Raw genomic sequence first — 13,737 nt, 5'->3', positions numbered from 1 at the left:
AGAAAGTACTGTCTTGTGCCAGAATAACACTTAAAAGCATGAAATTCTGATGTCTTCTATAAAACAGAACCCTCCCTTCATTAAAAAAATAATAATAAAAGGGAAAATAAAATTGTTTATGAAATTTTGTTACAACTTTAATGTCCAAGCAAATAAAAAAAATAATCTGTCTTAGTACAATAGCACACAAAAACCTGGAACAAACCCTTACTGCCATTTCAATTTCTTTATAATTACTATTTTAAATGTTCAGTTTCTAACTTCATTAAAGTGCTTCAGTTGTGAGCTGGATGGAAGACAGTTCCTAAAGCTGTTTTAGATTGAGCCAACAGCCATCATGAAGCCAGGTGCTCCTTACCTATTGCTCTCTTTTAGTTCCCTTAGACCTGCAGATGACAAAATCTTGCTCTTTTCACCCAAGCCAGTATCCAGGCATTTATCTTAATATGTTGAGTGACATTTTTATTTTGGCATGTAGTTAGAGTGACAGATACTTCAGATATTTCAACTGATTTTAAGTACTTTTGATCTTGCATTTAGTGCTTCTTCTGATAGTGTTGGTATGTCACCCATCTCTACAGAAAATAGGCTATTTTAAAACTAATAGTATCTCACTGCTTATGTTTTAGAAAAACCACAGTTTGGATATTAACCCTGCAGTCTTGGTAAAAAAATTTTAACAACTGTGCTAGTAACTAACAATAGCGTAACTTAAATTACAAAAATGTTCAGAACTCACATGGAATCATTGTTAGTGTTTTTAATGGAACAGACTTTAATGTTAATTTAAAGAAAGTCTGGGTATGTCCATGGCATTGTCTCATACATAAAAGCTTGCTTTCCAGATAGCTAATGCTGTTTATCCTGGATTTTTACACTATGCTTCTTTATTTTTGAAAATTGTTTTTCCAGGATAGATTACTCCTCTTTTCGTTTATTTTATTTGAAGGAACATACACAGCCCTTGCAACACTCCTTCCACTGTGACAGGAACAGCAGAGGGAGCACAAGAACATAATTTTCTTGTATGTCCCATAAATAGTAGTAGTTTACTCCTCCCCCTGCTTACCACTGTGCACCCTGTGCTGATAACGACATTCTGGGTTTCTCAAAATTGTTAGTCTTGCAGTCAGACACTGACCTACAAGCACAGGTGGGGATGCTTAATGTGATTCCTTTGCATGGAGAAATCTTGCCATGCTCCAAAGTATTGGTAGCAAAATACGTGCAGTAGAAGCTCAGGCAAACAGCACATGAACTAGTGACATAGACATGAGGAACAGAAATAGGGGAAATGAAAAACAATAAAACAAAATCTAGAACCATAGAAGGGCAACTAGTTTCTCAATCCATAAGTCTTTGGTCTGCAGTGCTGACTTGTCATTCTGACCCTCCTTCTGTCTCTTCTCTCTTGAAATCTCTGCTTCCCCTGGGAACCTGTAGCTGTGCAGGAGGAACTACCAGAACAACATTTCTGAGGCAGCTTCCCTGAGACTCCATTTTTAGTGGAATGATGCCCATTAGAGAATACCAATCTTTCATCTTTCATCTTTCATCTTAATTTGCTTTGTGTCTTCACAGTTCAAATGTGTATGGTTTGGGAATGAATAGGTTGTTATTGTTCCAGCCTTCTCATTGGTTTGGTTAGGTAAGTTATTACTGCAATCCTGGAATTTTTAATCTGCATTTAGGTTGATTAACTGGCAGTTTATTTGAGTGTATGCCCAATGGTAAATCTTCTGGGTTTTATTTTTTCTTCATAAGAGAACATATTTTACAGCACCTGTGTTTGGAAGATCTGGTATCAAGCATCAGTGCATAAGCCATGAGTAGCTCACATGCTTCTGAAGAACCTATGGAAAAGGAAAAGTACAGGAGCTGTGCATCTTCCATGTACATTTGTCCTCTATGCAAAATGTTTCTGCAGAATCCAGTGCAGATCCCATGTGGGCACAATTACTGGATGTCCTGTGTCATCTGGTTATTAAGGTAATTCCATCATGCAAAACAATGATGGTAAATGTTTTCGGTCTTTATCAGTCCCTGCAAATAAAACTGTATTGTGCCTAGATGGGAGGTTTATGCAGCATTTGTAAAACTTGTGGTGTTGAAGGGGCTCTAACATTATGAGTGGTGGCTCTTAGGCATTGCAGTGGCCACCATGCTCAGTCCTGGTGGAGGAGCTGGAGGTTAAAGAAGTCTGAAGAGAGTGTTGCTCTTCTGCCAGCATGGATACTCCTTGCCTGCTGGTATAAAACTGTTTGTACAGCTTTGTAAATAAATGCAGCCACTTCATATGCTCCCTGTGAAAGAAACTATTTTATTCCCTAAGTTTTCCTTTTGTACTCTTTTTGAATTCCTGCATTTCCTTCCTGACACTAACTGATGCCATTTTTATGCTCTGCCAAAAAAAAAAAACAAAACTCCTAACTAGTATGTGTGCCATTCATTCTTTGATTGTAAGACACAGACTGAATTGCTGTCTGCTGTCACTTAGGAGGACTTGCACCAAATGTTACTTTGGCATTTGATGACTGAATTTGACAGTTAAAAAGCTTGCCTTGCCTCCAGGAAAGTGGCAGATGAAGGGCCAAATTCCCTTCTCGCAGCTTCTGACACAAATCAGTTTGGTTGCCAGTAAAATTCAGAAGAGAGCTGGATGCAAAGTACAGCTGCACACATTTGTATTTTTATTGAATAGTTGCCCAAAAGCAGCACATCCAAGAACTTTAAAATTATGGTTTTCCCTCTCTCAGGAATATCCTTGATCCAGAGTGTTTAATACATGGAAAGAAGACGGTCACAGATGATGCAATTCTTAATTTTGGCTCTGTAAGTAGTATTTTTTTAAACCCTCCAAACTTTCCTAAGAAGCAGCAGAAGATAATGCTGTATCCAGTAATAAGTGGCTATAAACTCAAGTTGCAGAGAGAAGTCCACTGAAATGCTTGCTGAGGTTGCCTAGGCAGTGCACCTGTACAGTATTGTTGTGAGGAGAAGTGATTGTGAGAGCTAATTCTCTCGCAAGAGTGATACACTTTCTCATAAACCCCCATTTCTCACATCTGATGACAAATGCAGAGTTACTGACTCCACTACTCCTGCTAAGGTGGAACCTGAAGGTTCCTTTAAAGCACAATGATGTCATTGTTTGAAAAAGATCAAATTACATTTAGATGTCACAGCCATTGACATTGTGGAGGTGACCAGTGGAGAAAGATTTACCTTCCTCATGTGACATGGCATGAGAACCACATGGGGGAAAGGTCTATCTGTGTCTTCATCTGCTTCACACGTGCAGGTTATGTTTGCAGATTTCTATCAGATCTAGTTAGTAGGGCAAGAGAAGATGGAAATGACATGGGATTGATTTTGGCATCCACTGCCATGCTAACCCCAGTGACTTGCAGTCGGAGAGTTCTGAGGTACTAAGCAACTCACAGGATTAATCCCAGCAAAAATGGAAATTCTTGGAATAATCACTGCTTAGATGACTCATCTGTATTCTTAAGTGCAAATTATTTCAGAACACATTTTGTACTTCCATGCTTCCTGAGGATTCTGAACATCAGAAGGGTCCTTTTATATCTGAATTGCTTTTCTATTCCTTGGTTGTTTATATACGTGGTGTCCAAGTCTCCAAATGTTCCAGGCTTTGAATCACCAGCCTTAGTGCTTCCAGCAAAACGTGCATTCCACTGCTGCACTTTTGTAGTCTGCCCAAAAGCCTCTCTCTGTGCGTTTACTGCTCTGCCCACATATTAATGCCCTTGCCCAGAAAGCTGTGTGCTTTACTCCTCATTTCTTCTCACATCTCATAGGCCAGAGAGGACTGGCCTTGGCTGCCAGTCCTGGCAAGATGCCAAGGAGCCCTGTATAAACGAGGGGGTTTATTGTCATTTATTGACAAGAACAGCACATCATGATCAACCTGGCTTCCCGAGTGAACTTCAGGGCTGCTCCTGGGGATAGACACAGATAATTTCTGAAAGCAGGACCTGCTTCAGTCAATTGAATGAGTTTGGTCATTAGACTTTTATTCCTTTATAATATATTTCCTAGATCTGCCTTTGAATAAGAGAATTCACCAGATGTCATTCTAATGCAATTCTCCCTGAATGCTCTTGGCAGACACGTAAGACCTGAATTGGTGAAATTCCTGAGGGAAAAACAATTCTAAGGGTGAGTACTATGTAAGCCTTTTAATACTTATAAAATGGATACATTTCTGTAAATTTGTTGAAGATTTCTTTAAGTTTCCTATATTTTACTGAGTTTTAGATAACTGTCACAAAGTGAACAGATTTCTCTCTTCACTTGCAACCAGAAATTAATTTAATTGATCCAAGCTAGTAAGTGAGTTGAAAAGACCAAATTCCAGCCTATTGTGCCTAGTGACACATGAAACTCTTTTGGGCTGGTCATGAAGGCTGCTCTGCTGCCTCTAACTGCTGTGACTAATTTGGGAAGAGAGCCAAATGGTGCCATTCTCTGGTCATTCCTTTACTAGCAGGGCAGGAATTATTTTGTGTATATGATCTTTCAGCTCTAAGTAGCCTTAGCCAGATGAATGCTCTGTCAAAACTGTTTTAGAATGAGGAATACCCCACAATTTTAGAAGAATTCTAAATCCCAGGAGCAGGTTAATATTCTTGCTTTTTAACACCTCGATACATCTAAGTGTGTGTCATCGTTCCTTCTTGGCTGACCTGAAAACATACCATATTAAATAACTGGTGAAAGAAAAAATTGCTTACATGAGCTAGTAGGATGCAAGTGCAAGTTACCACATAAGCTTTGTTATTATGGTACACTCAGAATGTGAAATGATCTGGAAGAGGAGTGATACTCACTTCAGCACACCAAGTTGTTTTTTTCAGTGTATTGGGCAACGTAAAGCAGGAATATCACACTGAAATTATTTTCTATCTTTGTATAGCAATGAAAATGTTCAATAGAGGCAGAGCTTGCCTCTCTTGCAAGTCAGTAGTTGGGATCCTGCATTGGGTGGAGCAATACAAAATCCCAGAGGTGAATCCATAGTAAAATTTTATTTCAAGTTCAAACATCTTTTTTTCATAAATCATCTCAAACTCCCATTTCCACAAACAAAGAGTTGTGGGATCTACTGTCAGAGGTCAGTAGATTCATTTCTAGTGGGGTTGTGGAAGAAATGAGTGAAAAAAGAAGGAAATCAATTTTTTCCTTTGAGTGAATACTATTTTGGAATTTAAGAAAACCCACTCTCTCTGTGAGTGCTGCCAATCTGGTGTTCATCCATCATGAGTTGTCTCACTTGACCCTACCTACAGGGCTGCTTTTCAGTCTCTGTAAATGTTAATGTTTATGCATGTCTCCTAGCAAAATGTGTTCTTAATCTCCTGCTGAATTCTTACATCAGAACACACTGAAATTTGGCATGGCCATCAGTTATTTTCCAGTTAAAAAACCACCTTATTGGAGTTACATATGCTTTTCATTTTTAAGATATTTAATAATGCTTTCACCTCTAATTAGCATAAATATCTGGGTTTGGCTCTTTCATTCTCCTGGGAAATATGAGTTTGGTTTTGCTAATTGCTGGGTCGTTAGAGAATTCCATTCCTTGTGTTACATTTTGCTTTTCAGGTTCTGAATGAACTTGGAATTTGGATTTATGTTTAAGCAGCAGCTAATTTCCTGGAAAATACTAAACTGAACTAAACACCACAACTGTTATAAAAAGAACATTCAAGTTTAGAAAATAATAGCAGAGTCTTGAGTAAAGACTGCTATATTAATGCCTTTCTTTTCTATCCCTGGGAATACTTGTTACATGTGTTTATTTATAAAATATTTATATTTACGCATGCTCAGAGCTACAAGTTATGAAAGGCAAATTATTTCTAAAGTGCTGTGGATCAGACTGTATTTCCTTTATTTATTTGCTACTTGACAACTAAAACAGCAATTTCTTTGGCAAACAAGGTTTTATTTTATATATATATTTTTAATCAGCTGAGATATTGCACTGCAAAAATTGGAATTTATGATGGAAAATCAGTTTTCCCTTAATGGCAACAGCCCCACTGGAGCAGGTTAAAAGGACTCCAGAAGAAGCAGGGAGAGGTTCAGAGTCTGGGTTCAGTACACTGCAGGCTGGTTTCAAGGAGCCCTGTCCTGAACTAGCATTGTCTAATTTGGCTTTACAAGAGTAACCTCAACAGTGCATTGTTTCCACTGGCTGTGATGTCTTCTCTGCAGATCCCACTGTGAGGCCATGGGGAGCATCCTCAGCCAATGCACATCAGTGTTGTGGCAGTTATTTTGGAGGAGCTGTACTTTTTATACTTGGTATCTGGATCTGTAGTTACAGTATTTCTTTAACTGAATCACACAAAGTAAATGTGAACATTTTTTTTTCCAAAGAGAAAATGTTGTGTAACTATCTCACATATGCACACATAAGGAGATGCACATTTCACTACCTGCTCAAATGTGACTTAAAATATATAGACAGAAACACTGGTGTTGGTGACATATTGGGCATAAACTGCAGCTGTAACTACAAACTCAGACCTGGTGCTTTGTCTGTCTCTGCCAGAGTCTGATTAGCCAGTTTTTCTTCATTATTTATAAACAGCAATATGTGATAAAATGTCATTTTCACTGCTCAAATAGTATTTCCTATAAAAGCCACTGCTTAGAGGTCCTGGAGAGTATTCATCCCCAGGCTCTGACAGCTAGGTAGAAATGAGTATTACTTTCCACCATTAGTGTAATTCCAAAAGTTTGGAGTCACCAATCTATGCAATATTAAAAGGTGTTTTGTTTCCAGCCCCAGTCGGTCAGGATACGTTAGAATAACGTGTATAGAATAATTGTTTTAAGTAACATTTGCAGTTGCTTTTGTTGCAAGGGGAAATGATCCAGAGATAAAGTTATAAAAGAGAACTGCAAGTCAGGTCTGGTTTGGTCCCAGTTTTCACTAAACTCACCATGCATCCTTCATGCCATGCTCAAGAGTGGGTTTGGAAGAACCATCCTGGGCAATAATCACAGCACTAATCCTCAGATGATTCCATCAACAAGAGAAGTCTGGAGATACACTTGTGGCAGAAATTTCTGTTCCTGGGATGAATCTCTATGTACATAGTGAATGAAAAGGCAGCATATTGGATTTTTTCTGCACAGAGTAGCTACACATAGAGATGTATTTTTACCTAAAACTTCAAAGTCCATGAAACTTGCCCAGCTTGTAATTATACACAGTTACTCAGCCCAGGCTGATGGATCTTCTTTACATCTCAGGTGTCATTTGTGGCTTCCTTTCAAAGCTAAAGAACATCACCATTTCACAGTTCCCAAATGACACTGAAGAAGCCTGGCAGGACCAGCTGAGCTGCTCTTCTGATCAGGACTCTCAAAAACAAGCTAGGATCAAGAACTTCCATGGAAACGTAGGGGGTCAAATTAATCCGTGATGTAATTCAACAGGATTCCGTGGCTTTATACTGGAAATCTAAACCCACAAATTGAAAGCAAATTCTTGGGAAGCCGCATCCCGTGTGTCCCCTCAGCGTGTCTGTGGTGGTCAGGCTGATCTCCATGCCCAGTTCTGAACAGCTCTTGGGCAAGTCCTGGCAAAGGGCAGCCCAGCCTAGAGACACTTCCCAGTGCCCTGCCTGATAGTCCTGGGGCTTTGAAGCAAAACTTTATAAGAAATGTTAGATGTGATTTTTAGAAGATCAGATTTAAAAATGCTGCATTTCCTTCCTATGCCTATCTTGCCACAAATAAAATAAAACCTGAGCTTGTGAAAAACCTGTCACAATTCTGAATGGTTGCACCATGAATCCAATCTGTATTTTGATTTCTTCCAGGGTGACCCGTTGTTCCTGAACCTGAACAGATGGGAGCATTCATTTCCTAAGCACTCTGTGCCCCATTCACTTGCTTTGGAGTTTCAACATCCAATTTGTGATGCAGATATATGAGATGGAGCTACAAGGTTTGTTTTCTTGGCTGAACTCCAAGGATGCTGCTGGGAACTTGTGTGTGAGGATGTGCTTTTAGAGTCCCATCACTGGCAAAGCTGCTAAGATATTGGCCTCATGAGAAGACACTTTCTATTCAGGAATTTAAACACTGAGTGTCCTTGCCTCTGTTCAGAATCTAGATCTGTCTTTCTCTGTGCCTCCTTTCTCCCACTTCCAACTTTACTTTTTCATTCAGGCTTCTCCCACATTTAAAAAATATTTTCCTTTCTCCTTCAAAATATCTTTGTTTGTTTGGGAATTTACTTTTTGTAGCAATGTTTTGATGGGGGCTTTGGTTCTCTTCACAGTATCATTTTCTTCCTGTGAAACCTTGGGTAACACTTGGAATTTCTGTGTTCCCTGGGTTTCTTGCCCATAACATACAGACATTGTCAGAGGAAATTACTGAGGTTTATGAACCATACTGGAAAATGAAAATGCTATTGTAAAGATAAGCCTGGTGCTGTTAGTCACTCTACAACAGCAAAGTGATTTATGGTCTCAGTGGAAGAGAGATGAAAGTTAGTTCATAGTCTCTTTCTGCTCCTATCATGTGTAAAAAGATCATCATCTAAACATCTCACTTTTTTGCTCTTATTAGCAAAATTAGTACCTTCTAGAAGGGCTAGGGGAGATTTGCCATAGTCTTCCCTCTCCCCTCAATTCTTGTCATTAATGAGAATTAATGAAGACATTACTAAAGAAACCTGTTGTTTCCTTTTTAGTTTTCCTCTTATTGGTCCTACTTGCATATACAGGGTTTTCTGGTACTTGTCTAGGTTGCTGCAGCCTACTGTAAACTGACCTGAGCTTGCCACAGAACATCTGTATTTTGCCAGCTGTTTTATAGCCAAAAGATGTTGAATCTTAACTTGTTTTTTTTCATGTTACATCCAGAGCTTTGGAAGAGTCTTTTGGCAGGCTTCCTGGTGGGCACAGCTCCCATTCCCAGAGTTCTTTCCAAAGCATTAAGAATGGAAATAAGCAGCTAAGAATTTTCCAGTTCCACTCGGGCTCTGTGTACACTGAGAGAAACAGAAGCAGAACCACAAGTACCAGCATGAGTCCCTCATGTAGATGGGCTGCCTCAGAAAGCAGAGCTGCACCTGGGGAAGCTGCCATGAACTGGTCCCTGCTGCCTTCACATATCTGTACCCCCTGTTTGCCCTGGTGTGGACACAGGTGTACCCCCAAGAAGCTGCTTAATGTCCAAATCTGCCTAGTTGGATTGCCTAAAATCAGAGGCAGGCTTAATCATCTCTTAATGTTTCACTCTGAAGCAATATTGCCTATAGGAAACTATCCAGGCCACCATGACAGGGAAAAACACTTTTCAGGGTGATTCTGTAGCTTGTATTGTGGAAACTGCTCTAGTGAGTGACTGAAATAAGATGAATGGTATATAGTGTCCATTTTATGGGTGCTTTTCTCTTGACAAATGCTGAAGAGGTGCTCCAGATCATCTATTATTTGGGAAAATAATATGAAAAAAATTCCCAAAACGGACAAAAAAAACCTGCTAAGAAGCTGAGGAGAATACCATGTTACAGAGAATATGATCTGGAAAATTTTGAGGCAGAATGAGGATAAAGAAAGAAAAAAATTGATTCCTGATGTGTCTTTGAAGATTACAGTCCAACTCTTACAGACGTTAGTGGGAAGCTTTCCATCTCCTGTAATATGAGCCGGGCTGGCTCCTTGGGATATCACCATAACAAAGCAGAGCTACAACTGGTAGAAGGCACAGGCAGATGGAACAAAAACATTAAAAAAAAATGTTATTGCAGACAAGGGATTGAATTGTGGCAAAGCTGTCAAGTTTGCTGAGAATAACAATATATCAAATTTCATGATTCTTCATATTTGTTTTTTGTTTTCATCTTGAAGATGAATTGATGAAATCTCACAGATAATCTGTTGTGCTCCTATTTTGTAGGCAGCTGAAATCAGGAAAGAAGTAATGGTATATAAGTTAAAGAACTACTTAATATTAGAGCTATGAACAGGCAGGAATTTTGGCTTGGAGCACTCAGCTCCAGTTCCTAGAAGTACTGCACCTCATGGGGACCAGATCTTCTCTTGCTAACAAGTTTTCCTTCATGTGTTTTACCAGTTTTTCAGGGTTTCCAAGAACACGTGCACGTTTCCAGATAATTTATACTAACTGAAAATTACATTTTTCATAGAATGAGGCATCCCCATCTCAAGCACTTCTCTGAAATGGGGTTCTCATCCCTGGAAATACTATTTGCACTTTGACTAGAACCTTTAAAACACTTAACATCTGAGCATAAATTCCATTTTTATTCTTACTAAGAAATCTGTCTTGTTAAAAACCTCAATCCCTTGAGCTATTTAAAAAACATAATAGTGAAATAAAATGTATTCCCTTATGAGCTTTTTTTCTTGGATGCAAAAAGTGATAATTCACTTTAAATAGTAACACAGAGCCCTGCAATGCTGAGCATTGGTGGGATGGCTCTACAATAAAGCTGAGTTTCAAATTTTAATCTCTCTGAGCCACATCCTGTTTTCAGTTAACTGATCTCATATGGGGGAAATTTACCAGAGGAAATATCTCTAGTTTGGAAAGTACCAAAAACTTATCTCTAGTTTCTTTGGGTAATTCAGCACCTTTTAAGACAGAGGTATAATACTTCTGAAAAGTCTCAAGGCGAAAGAAAAGGAGCTAAAACAGCACAGAAGAGAGGAATATAGGTACCCCTTCATCCCAGAACAGAAACTGACCCACTGGTGCTACACTGATATTTCTGAAATTATTAACTTATACCTCTTTATTTTCTGAATGCTTAAAAATGCCACATCCTGGAATATTTTAAAAACTTTTTTTCAGAAACTAACTCACATCCTGGAAGAAGCTGCCTGTGCCAGATTAACTTGCCATGACTTTTAACAACCCTCATCATAAAAATGAAAGCAAATGTTTCAGGCTGTAAGGACTCCTAGGACTGTTCCACATGTTTCCCATAGACTTTTAACTTCAGTTAATTTGTGGCCCTGATGACTCTGCACTTAGAGCATCTACAAGTACATTTACAGCACAGAGAAGCAGAGAGAAGGAAGTGGAAATGAAGAGACATTACAAGGAGTTCTGCAAGTATCAGTAGGGAAAGTCTTCCCACTAACAGAGATGGATGTTGACATTTGAACTGGAAGACTTAAAAATAACCTCAATAAAACTGACTTATTCTTCCTCTTCTGCAGTTTCACTGGCAAATCTTATTAACATCCTGGCTCTTAAAAAAGGTTAGAGATGCAGGTGCCATGACCAGGTATTTGCACCCCCACCTTGCTAACTTAGTCATTTTCTTGTGCTGTGCAGCATTCCTGAACTGCACGTGATGCTCTTCATCTGCTGAGATCCAAGTGTTTACAAAAGGAAGCACATGTTATTCACTCTTTATAGAGGAAGGTGGAAGCATTTACTAGGTACTGGTTTGTCCAGCACCTCTCCAGTGAGGCACAGGGATACCCTAAAACTGCCTCTGCAATTGGCTTCATCAGGCTTAAGTTTACTTCCCTCTACACTAGCACTTTACTTTGCATCATCATTTTAAAACATTTTAAAGCTTTCAGAAAAAAAATGTCATTTGTCAAAAGTCTGTCTGATTCCAGGGAAAGTAAACAAAGGGTTTTCTGACTAAGCAAAGGTCGAATCCTTCTCTTGGGAACAGTCCTGTGGGATTCCTGGGTAGAACTGAAAATAGTAGTTGGCCCATGGGTGAACTTTTAATAAAACAGTTAAAGGAATGGTGGGCATAAATGTAGGAAACCTTTTGGATAAACTGCTTGCAAGAATGGGAATTTTATTATTAAAAATCTTAGCCACAAGCAGAGGGTCATTCTTTGTCTCCAGGTAGCAGCCCATGAGTGAGGTGTGTTCTGTCACAGCAGAACCTGAGAGGGCAGAGAATCCCCAGCCTTGGAGAGGCCAGGCACAATCTCACTGTGTTCTGAGTACATTGTTAATTCTTCCTGTTATATTCAATTTACTGCAAAGATGATTGAAAATGGCAATCTCTATTAATTTGTATAAATGTTTCATGCTGGGTTTCTTTGTTTGTTTTAATATTCTGGGTTTCTTTAGCTGGGTTTCTACTCTGCAAACAGTGCCAGCCTTGGTGCCTACAGTGTCCCCACAGTACCACAGACTTAAATTTTTCCTATGTGTACCTAGATTTCCAGTATATCACCTCTACAAAGGATAACTACAGATCCTACCCATGGACCTGGCTGTCTTCCTAGAGATGATTATTTTTCCTTGGGTGTATTTGGTTTTAAACTAAGCTGCCCTTTCAAAGTCTAGAAAAACATTTTGTTTATTCTTGGTTTGTTTAACAAGCTCTCTGTCCTTTTGAAACAAAAAGGTAGAAATTTAATGGAGATTCTTTTTTTTCCCTGGGAAACCTGCAATAAACACAGTATGTGTGTAGCAGGGGGATGCATGAAAAAGAATGATGTTCTATCATACAGGCAAACATAAGGGATGAGTCACATAAGCATCTTTGTGAGCAGTTTATGAATATTCTTTCATGAAAATGTGAACATAGCTGTTCATAACGCTGTGAGGAGAAAAATGTTCCAGAAATAATTCCAGTATATCCCTTAGAAATGCAACAAAGCACTCCAGCCTTGAAGAAGGGCTATGTCTTGATCCCAGAAGATGCCCTTCTTCCCAGCTGTTACTCAATATAGCTTAGTCTGTTCTGTGTCGTATGTGCTGATCTGTAATCATGTGGGAGGAAGTCACCCAGGGCAGCTGTTCCAGATCTGTGCCCACCCAAGGGAGGAAGGTGTCAGACTTCAGGCAGATGCTGATGAATAATAATCTCATCAGCTTCCACGCAGTCACAAGGTACCTGGACATGAACACTGTTCTAAATGCAGCACAGTAACCAGCCAAGGAAAGCATCTAGAGAACCACCTCCAGTTTTATTTTTTCATTTTCAGCTAGGGCTCACCCCCAGTGGTATTCCCCAGGATTCTTTCACAAGAGCTGACAGATTTGCGTCTGCAACTTTCTCTCTTGTGACCGAGAGCTCAGTAGGGTTGCAGCGTGTGATTTCAGTGAAGATTGTCAGAGGAAAACAGAGCTTTCATCTGACAGCGGCACTCTTCTTTGTAGAAATCTTTACTGCAGTGGGAGCATCTGAAGAGGATTTGCAGACGTTACTTAACGTGCCTTGTGCTGCAGATACGATCTGCACCCGGGAGCAGCTGGAGGCCGAGGCTGCGGGTTCCCCGCTCGGGCTCCGCAGGGAACGCGAGGCTCCCGCCCCAGCCCCGGGGCGGCGGGTTCCCCCGCGGCCAGAAGGTCTGAGGGGGCATTTTTCCCTGCCCTGTGGGTGGGCAGGAGATTGTGACCGAGTTTCAGGTCACCGTGTCCGCCAGCCACCGTCGCACAGCTCCGGGGAGCGGCCACGCGAACGTCTCAGCCGGTCTGGGGGGAATCGGCGCCCTCGGGCCGCTGCTCAGCCCGTTCCCCGCCCGCACGGCCGGGCTGCTCCCTTCTCCCCGCTCCCTCCGCCGCACCTCGGGCTTCCCGCTCCCCCCGCACCGGGCCCCGCAGCCCCGCCCCGCCCTCCCGCCCCTCCCGCCGCCCGCTCCGCGCTGCGGGCCCGGCCGGGGCCGCCGCGGGGCTCAGGTAAGGGCGGCGGGAGGGAGCGCGGGCCCCGCCGCGGCCCCTCGGCCTCTCCGG

At 40.8% G+C, this 13,737-nt stretch overlaps 1 protein-coding gene across 4 annotated transcripts in view; it reads left to right on the top strand.

The window, feature by feature from the left end:
* The first annotated feature begins 212 nt into the window (after nucleotides 1–212).
* Nucleotides 213–13,737, top strand: part of TRAF1 (TNF receptor associated factor 1) — a 28,726-nt gene continuing 15,201 nt past the window's right edge. For 2 of the 4 annotated variants that reach the window (XM_051636357.1, XM_051636355.1), the window contains exons 1-4: nucleotides 213–1,989; nucleotides 2,757–2,832; nucleotides 4,063–4,182; nucleotides 7,863–7,990. The gene's annotated coding sequence lies outside the window, so the exon portion shown is untranslated. Of the gene's footprint in view, nucleotides 1,990–2,756; nucleotides 2,833–4,062; nucleotides 4,183–7,862; nucleotides 7,991–13,648; nucleotides 13,684–13,737 lie in introns of those variants that run through there. The other 2 variants (XM_051636358.1, XM_051636360.1) reach the window with 2 other exon arrangements.

The sequence above is a fragment of the Apus apus genome, chromosome 19, assembly GCF_020740795.1.
Source record: "Apus apus isolate bApuApu2 chromosome 19, bApuApu2.pri.cur, whole genome shotgun sequence".
NCBI lineage: Eukaryota > Metazoa > Chordata > Aves > Apodiformes > Apodidae > Apus > Apus apus.
This window is presented reverse-complemented; position numbering and strand designations above follow the sequence as displayed.